Source organism: Frankliniella occidentalis, unplaced genomic scaffold, assembly GCF_000697945.3.
Source record: "Frankliniella occidentalis isolate FOCC.00 unplaced genomic scaffold, Focc_3.1 Scaffold194, whole genome shotgun sequence".
In the NCBI taxonomy this organism is placed as follows: Eukaryota; Metazoa; Arthropoda; class Insecta; order Thysanoptera; family Thripidae; genus Frankliniella; species Frankliniella occidentalis.
In genome coordinates, this window is record NW_026267320.1 from 239,814 (window position 1) to 248,478 (window position 8,665).

The window sequence follows — 8,665 nt, forward strand, 5'->3', positions numbered from 1 at the left end:
CCCCCACTCCACCGATCGGGACGCGGGGCAGCCGGACGTCAGACGCCACACGAGGGCAGATTAGCGAGAAACAGAGACTCTCAGATTCACAACACGTAACAAACTACACAGCTGCTGAGATTCACAACAACACTTTGCTCGAGGGCCCGTACTTCCCCGCTAAGAAAGCGCGCGGCGGGCGCGCGGCAACTCGGGCTACTCGGCTCGGGCGGTCGGCCGTCGGACCTCCGCCGTCGACACGACGATACCCAGACCCCGACTGAGAATATAGTTGTCGTTATGTGCCATCAACAGACTGGGCACGCGTGATTTCACAAGAACGCGCGCGCCCTTCCGGTGGGACTTCCGAACGACCACTGCCACAGACAGACGGTGCCCTCGGGCAGGGCCAAAGGTGGTGGCCACCTCTCAGCCCCCTCTTACTACACCCCGCAGAGCAGAGCACGGCGGGGTGTCGATGGTATACGGCATGTGCGAGTGGGAAGCAGTGAGCGAGAGGGGGGGGGGAGGGGGAGGCGAGGCACGCTCTGGCAAACTGCGTGTGTGGTCGGACAATCACATGCTCCGTTTGCTCCGGTGAAAAGTCACCCACTGCTCGCTGATACTTTCTTCCTTCCTCTCTCTGTAAATGATCTCTTCATACCGAGTCCAAGCCACCCACCCTCGCACGCACGCACGTAGAGACAGATCGAAAGAGCTTCGGTACTGTAACAGTTCATTTTTCACTTGTTGCGCGGATCGCAACGCCTCGTTTGGTCCATGGGGAGGCGCAGTCAATAAAGCCTTCTAGAAAATGTGTTGCAAAATAGAGTGCATCGCGGTCACAATACACAGACTGCTGCCGCGGGCTGCTAATGCGACACATCGTCACACATCCGGACGGGCCGGGCGGGGCTGTGTGGCTTGACGTGTGTAACTCCATGTTGTTGCCTTTTACCTCGCTATTTTCCGAGCGCATGACTCCGGATAATGCTCGCGGGTGGGGGCGCGGGCCTTAAAGCTTCCTCCAGCTCCGCTCATATCCTCGGTTTAATCTCACTTAAACGCACTTATTCCGAGTGACTAGGTTCCGGACGGCCTGGGCCTTATACCCTTCTGTTGTGGAGCCACACGTCGACACCCACGCACAATACCGGCGGAGCCAGCAGGACCAGCAGGACCGCAGCCACCCACCCAGAGACTGACAGAGACAGCAGGCTCTGCTCCCCTAGGGCATAATATGGAATGTTTCTAAGGTATCCGGTCTCCTCTCCACTTCCGTCTTGGCCGGGTGGCTTACAGCCCACCCCCCCTCTCCTCCCCCTTTCTCGCCTGCGATACCGGTATTCGAGCACTTCTACGGTACTCGAGCGTTAGGCTGGATCAGGGGTCGTCATGCACGACTCGGAGCTTGGCGACGATCTGAGTGTATGCAGGACTCGGCGGCGGATCAGCCGCGAGGTGCACTCGGTACCGTTTTACTCGAATGAGACGATGAATAACGACACTCGGCGAAGAGTAACGGTACGACTAAAATGTGAAGCATGTAGTGGTTTCTGTGCGTGACGCAAGCGTGAGGTGTGGCATGTCATGTCAGTACACCTTTGAGGAAACATTTATGCGTGCTCCTGTTATCCGCAATCACCGCACCATACCCAGTTAGCTGATTCGGACGGATTTAATTATTCAACCCGCCCTCTACAGGCGGCGCGGGCGACCTTTGCCTCTGCAAAGGCGCCTTGGCCCAAGCAGGTAGGCAACCCGTTCACACGGGTGCATGCCGGGGTGGCCGGGGTCGGGGCAATGCAGTCACTCTCCCGCCAGGCGCCACGAGCTCCGTACATGTTTCGAAAGTACCACCGGCGAGTGATCCACCACTCCACTGCGTCCTCCAGGGTGCAGCATGGCCTTGGAGGAGGCCTACCAAGGCCTAGGCCACGACCGGCCCACTCATCCACGTGTGTCTGGGCCGTTGCTGCTGCCGCCGGTGGGCGTGGCGGAGCGCTGCGGAAGCGAGCGGAAGTCAACCGGTCACCGCGCAGCCCCGGCGCAGCAGCGCCCATTATATTCAGTTGACGGAAGCACAATCGCGGATAAAACCGCAGAATGCGCATCGTATTGAGGTGCGTGGCGAGGCGTGGCGCGGCGGCAGGGGCAGCCTGGGGGCAGCAGCCCGAGCTCATAAAATACAAACAAGCGTCTGAAAGGCCCCGGAGGGTGTTGTCAAATGGGGATGGGACCGCCCGGGGCGGGGCGGGAGGCGGCAGGAGGGCAGCCCACCGCACCTCGGGGGCGTGCGCGCGCGACCCTCCCCTACACCCGTTCACCCGGGCCTCCTCACCTGGCCGTGCTCCCCCCTCCCCCTCCCTTTTCTCTCTCTCTCTCTCTCCCTCTCTAGGTGAGCGAGGTGAGCAGCCAGAGCGGTAATTTAAATGCTGACATCGCCAAGTCATACAACGCTCCTCAAAAGCCCAGGGTGGGGGTAGGAGGGGAAACAGAAGTGGAGGAGTCGGGGGGTGGGGGGCTTCGGCGCGCAAAGCGGTTGCGAAGCGACGTGAAGTTATCCGGCAGGGGATTTGGTGCCTCAACTGCTTTAAATCTCAATGAGGGGAGGCACAACTGCCGCCAACTTCCCACCAGCAAATACAAATGCACAGGTTTCGTGCCCTTCAACGACGGCAGTGTTGTGCGCGATTAACTCCTTCACCACATATTCGGTTTTTTATCAGCGGTAAAAATACAGGAGTCGGTTTGAGCACCCCGCGTGAAAGGATCTAATCCTAAACTGCAGTCCAAACTACAGTTTATACTCGTTCTGTGTCAATCTAAAATTAAACTACAGCCAAACTATAGTTGTTTTAAACTAGTTTGCAGGTTCTATGCGAAATCCGTATAGTCTATTGTTTAACTAAAGTTAAAACTAAGATTAAACTACAGTTTACGAGTGATCGAGCGCAGACCCCCTACTAAACACATTCCGTCTATGTCTACTTATTTGCTTTGCGAGATACAGCTTGAAAGGAAAGTCTGACGACGACGACCCCCTGGCAGCAGCAGGTATCTCCTTCGCGTTCAAGTAGTCCGAGGAAGAGGATTTAAATAAATCGTTGATCCGGGCCCTCCCTCCCTCCCTCTATCCGGAGGGCCGGCTCTCTTCCTCCGGGAGTGGCGCGGCCGGGACGCGGCGCGCACAAGGGACACACAGTGACGCTTCCGGAAGAGTCTATGGAGTATAGACGCGTCCTCCGGGCAGAGCGGCCGCAGCGGGGCACAGCCCGGGTCTAGCCCGCGACTAACGCGCCTAAATGGGAATTTATTTGTGTCCTTTCGACGTGTCGGGGCGGGGCGGGGAGGTTGGGGCGGATTAGCTGGAGAGGATGTGAGAGGACACAGGAAGCCGGAGGCACTTCCCCCTCAGCGGTTCTGTACCCGGGGCCCGCCTCGGCCCGCCCCGGGCCCGGCTGCGGCATAAAGGCAAGGAATGCCAGCCGTGGAGGTGCGCGGCGCGAGCGGCAGAGCCACGTATCTCCCGGGCAGGGCGCGGGCAGGTACGCGCGGCACGGCGGAGAGCTGACAGGAGGGGATGATGATTTGCTGAATACATATACATATGGCGCAAGACGGGGCGGGGCGGCAGGGTGCTAAAGTCGCGCGCGTGGGGACGCCCGCCCCCCGCCCCTCCGTGGTCCGTGCCCGGCCCATTGTGCTTCTCGCGCGCGGAAGTTCCATCTTTTGCCGTAAAAGATATGTTTGCCCCGCGTCTGCGGGACGCGTCCCTAAAGGATCGGGGATCATCCTGATGGAGGAGTACCCCACGCCGATATGATGGGGAAAATACAACGCAGAGAGTGAGAGAAAAGGAGGAGTAGAGGGAGAACCGTCGTCAGCAGCATGCTGCAGGGAGATAGCAAAATATCCTACGTTTTTATTTTGTTTCCAGGTAAAGATTTTTTTCTTTTTGTCGTTGACGAGAGCGCATGAGCTTACTTTGCGCACGGGTGATCCATCTGGCTTTATCAGTCACCGAGATTTCTCCTTAACCTTCGCCGGTAGGTACCCGCTCGGAGATAAAAAAAAAAAAAGAAAACCGCCCACAAAAAATAAAAAAAAAAAGTTGAAGTTGTGTCCTGTGCGACAGCGTGTGCCGCGACGCTAACCGCGGGCGATATCGGGGCCGATAAGATTGTGCGCCAGCGGCAGCGGGCGGCAGCGGGCCCCTCTCAAATAGCGCTGTCACGTTGGCACACGAAGTGCGTCCAATTCGACGTTTTAGACGTCGCCGCTCATGCAGAGCGCCTGCCCCACCCCGCCAACGACCCGGGGCCTTCCCTGCTGGGGGAACGATTCCATTAACCAAAGTTGGCCCCGGGCCGCTCTCTCGCTCCGCACCTGCGCCTTTCTCAGGAGCCCGTCCTCGGTCTGTCATGAAGCTCGCTGCTCCTGGAGAGTCGTCGTGGCCATGAGAGGGCCGGGCAGGGGGCGGGCGCGGGCCGAGGCGCGGGCGGTGCGCGAGCAGAGAGGGGCAGCGCGGTGGTCACGGGGCGGTCACTCAGTCCAGCGGAGCCGTAGTGGGTCAGGGCCGGGCCGTCTGCACGACCACCGCAACGCCTGAGAGACGAGGTCGCCACAAGAAGACGAAGAGGAGTATGGATGGGGTTGATGAGGGCAGCCTTGTCGTCGCGGAGAAATGAGGTCTGCGACATGCCCACCCGCCGGCCGAGTTACTCACGCCAAGGGCCTGGGGCGGGGGCGCCACTCACCGCCCTGTCGTGACTCCAATCAGGAATTTTTACTCCCGCATTTGAGAGTTTGTTTTCCCAGCGAAGAGTACCTTGCCGGCAGCCCCCCTACCCCTCCTCATCCTCGCCCCCTGCCGGCGCTCGCGTGCGGGCGCATCGCGCACCTGGGTAGCGACACGGCATTCCCAGAGGGTAAACGAGAGAGGGAGGAACCAAGAGAGAGGGAGCGAGTAAGAGAGAGAGAGAGAGAGAGAGAGAGAGAGAGAGAGAGAGAGAGAGAGAGAGGTCGAGGCGAATCAATGTGTACCCGCGATCGTTTGATGGAATGCTCTGCGATGGGTACTTACGACTCACGTACCTGCTACTCAAACTACGTAATGCGGCGCTGCATACTGCTTGTCAGATTCGTTTCGATGTACACACGGTAGCACGAGGTGAAGCTGCTACCCCCGTATCGAGTGCCTCCCCCCGCTCCCGCTAGGAAGGGAAAGAACAACAAATAGCGGTGCGCGGTTGCTCCGGGCATCCCATTCAAAAGAGGGGCTGTATGCGTCCTTCATGGGAACGGTATGAGCTGGCGTGTGAAATCTTCGCCTTGGCCGAGAGGTCCTGGAGGGGGCCGAGGCCTCAGCGCGTCTGCCAATCTGCATTGACACTTCACTTTTGTCTCCTTCTTTGGCTGCGCTTTGCTGGAATGCCAAGGGCTCTGCCCCGCACTGCACTGGCACTGGCTCCCTGGCTCCACGCAGCACACGCCCGCTCCCACGCTCGGGGCCTAGCCAGGCCCAGGTGCCCAGGTAGCGCACCGAGGCGATGACCGCCTACCGGCCACGGATTAGCTTCTCTCTCTCTCTCTCTCTCTCTCTCTCTCTCTCTCTCTCTCTCTCTCCCTCCCTCCCTCGCGTCCTCTCGACCGGCGAACGTCAAAAGGCGCCCGCGAAAAGACAAGAGTTTTACTGTCCTTTTCTCTTGATCTCGTGCCTATTAGTGCCAGTGTTTATGGCCTCTCCCCCCACCCCCTCCCCCGCTTTGAGGTCGCACCTGCACCAGGATGACACTCTTGAGGTGACGGACGCAAAGCCAGAATAAAGCCGATGTAGCAGTGCAGTGCCAGCGCTGCGCGGCCCGCACTTTCTCACGGTGCCACCTGGGGGCGAGCCTGGGGGCCCGGGCAGCACCGGGAGGGAGTGGGTGTCTGCGAGAACGTGTAATGAGCGAGACCGCGGCCACGCACGGCCGCAGGAATGCAGCAGACAATCCACGGCGCTCTTTTATTTTTCGCGCATTTACGCACATTTACATGAGCTGATTTGCACGCGGTTTTCACACAATTTGTGCCACCACCCAGCGCGTTCAAAATAAGTGTGCATAAATGACCAAGATTGGACCTTTCTAGGGAAAAACATTGTTCCTATTCCGACTCCAACCGCATAGCATCTTGGTTTCTCTGAACTAGAACTGAATACACATCCCGTTCACCTTAGCTCTGTAAAAGGAGCGCGCAGGCGAGAGAGAGCTGGGCTTCAGCGTGGCAAGCGAACATGAAAAGGTGTCAATATAAGACAAAACATGGAGCGTCAGGCGTGGCCTCCTTCTCACGCTCACACAAAAAATTGGCCGAGGACTTTAAACAATTGGCGTCCAATAAGACACATTTAAGCGTATATAAAGACGCCAAAATATGGTGGTGTCTTAGGCGAAAAAAAAAACAACGCAAAATTTTGGCGTCTTAAGACGCCAATACGTATTTGGTGTTCCCTGAGAGTATGCTAGATTGGTCTTCAAAGACGCCAAAATTTTGCGATTTTTCAGAGAACACACAAAAACAAGTGTCCGACGTGTGCAAGTTATGACGTTTAACATTACATGGTAGTTAACTCAAGTTGCACACTTGCGTGGTGTGCACATTTTAAACGTTTTGTAAACGCTTAAATTCTGCACACTTAGTCACACACAAATTTATAGGAACCATGTGGTGTGTAGCTGCTATACTTTTCGGAAGTGTTGAAAGTTTAAACACCAAGTGACGTTTAACCTAGGTAGACACCACAATGCGTTGAAAAAATGCACACTTGAATTTAAACACCAATTGACTTGCAACATTAAACACTTGTTTTACCAGTGTGGTCACGTACTCGTTTTAGTTTTTAGTAGTCATCCGTAGTTCTGTAAAAATATTTTTCTCCTGAAATTTTATGCCACCGTACGCTAATGCTCGCGCGTTCGCACTCTACTTCATTCTAATTTTTTTACTGATTTTTTACTAGAAATTTTATTTAGCAACTACTAAACTCTTATGCTGTTGAATGTTACCAAGAAGGCATTACTAAACTTTTTCGTAACTGTACTAAACGTTTTCCTCGTACATGATTAAAACAGTTACGGTAATAGGAAAAAGTTTATAGTAGTACCTGAAAAGTTAGCAGGAAAAATTTTAGAACTACTAAATAATTTCTTTCTGGATAATAACAGCACTAAAATCTAGTAGTTAGTTACTAAACAAATTTTCTAGCAAAACGTTTAGAGTGTAAACTGGAGAGCCCCCGCACTCCAGGGACCCTGCGGCAGTGCGCGATGCATAGCTCTCGGGGGCCGCGCGTGGGTATCCGGTCCCCGGACCGATCTAATCCAGGTAGCGGTGAGGCGAGCACGTCGGGGGCACTTCGGGGCACTTCGAGCCACTCCGAGACATTTCATGTCAGGAGGCCCGCGCACGCTCTTCAGCACTACTCGACTCTCGCCGGCCGCTCGACCGCTGGCATCGTCTGTCGGGCAAAGAGCCTCTCGCCTCCAAACTTCCTCATGAGTGATTACTCGGCCGCGGACACACCACCGCTGCAGCAACACTGTTGTTTGCGGACACGCCCCTCGCTCGCTCGCCTCGCCCTCCACGCTCCACTCCCAGTCCCGATGGCTGCCATAGAGTTTATGAGCCGATATAAAACAAGATAGTGTAATAGAGCGAGCGGTCAAGTCTGAAAGCGAGCAGAGCGCTGAGCCGGAGAGGATTACTCACGAAACAAAACAAAAAAAGAAAGGGAGAAAAAGACTGGAAAGATGCGGCTGAAACCGCGTGTTTTACTTGCTTGTAATTCTGTATTTATCTGAAATGTCCAAAGCAGAGTTAATCATTCAGGTCGCAGCTACATGTTGTAAGGTGTATCAAAACTCGATACCACTACAAGTTTTCTGTGCATACGTATAATTCTATGTTACTTTACCCCCCCTCCCCCCGCCCAGAAAAATGAATTCCTTAATCAAGTAAATCAAGTAAAGGCCAAGGCAAGACAAACGCATTGCCTTGTCCATATAGAAATTTACTCGTATGAAGAATTCATTTTTCTCGGAGTCTTGCTCTTGCGTGTCTTGATCCGGTCGGCGCAGGAGCGTATACAGTACGTACTTGGCGTACCTACGGCGATAATGTTAGGTAAGCATTTGCCGAGTGGGGAGCCGGTTGTGATTTCGGAATGGGCGGGGGACTGGGAGGGGCAGTGGGGTGGGGAAGGGGTAAGGGTTGAGGGTGAGAGATGGAGTGCAAGGCGGGGCGACGGCAGCTGGTCGGGACGAGACACCCGGCTCAGCGTGGAGAGCGAATACTCGACCGGTAAGCTGCGGCTCGACCGCGCGGCAGTAGTAGTGTAGTAGTTACATTGGCTCTTCGTGTACACTCCCCGCCAAAACGTGACCCAACCTTTTCTAAAAGACGACACTATAGGTTTTTCGAGACTCCCAGTTTTAATGCGGTGTGCACATAATGGTTATGAAGGCAGTATGCTTAATAAAATCGAAGTCTGCTTAATCAGTACTTAATACTACAAAGATAAAAACAAACAGAACACATGTACTATTACCTACAAAAAACCATCCAGATTTTTTCCTGTGCACAAACCAATAAAAGTTTCGATGTTGCATCTGGCAAAGCGCGCGCGCGCATCCCCCCCCCC

At 55.1% G+C, this 8,665-nt stretch overlaps 1 protein-coding gene across 5 annotated transcripts in view; it reads right to left on the reverse strand.

The window, feature by feature from the left end:
* Positions 1–8,665, reverse strand: part of LOC127750474 (uncharacterized) — a 111,607-nt gene that overhangs the window by 29,903 nt on the left and 73,039 nt on the right. The window lies entirely within an intron of this gene.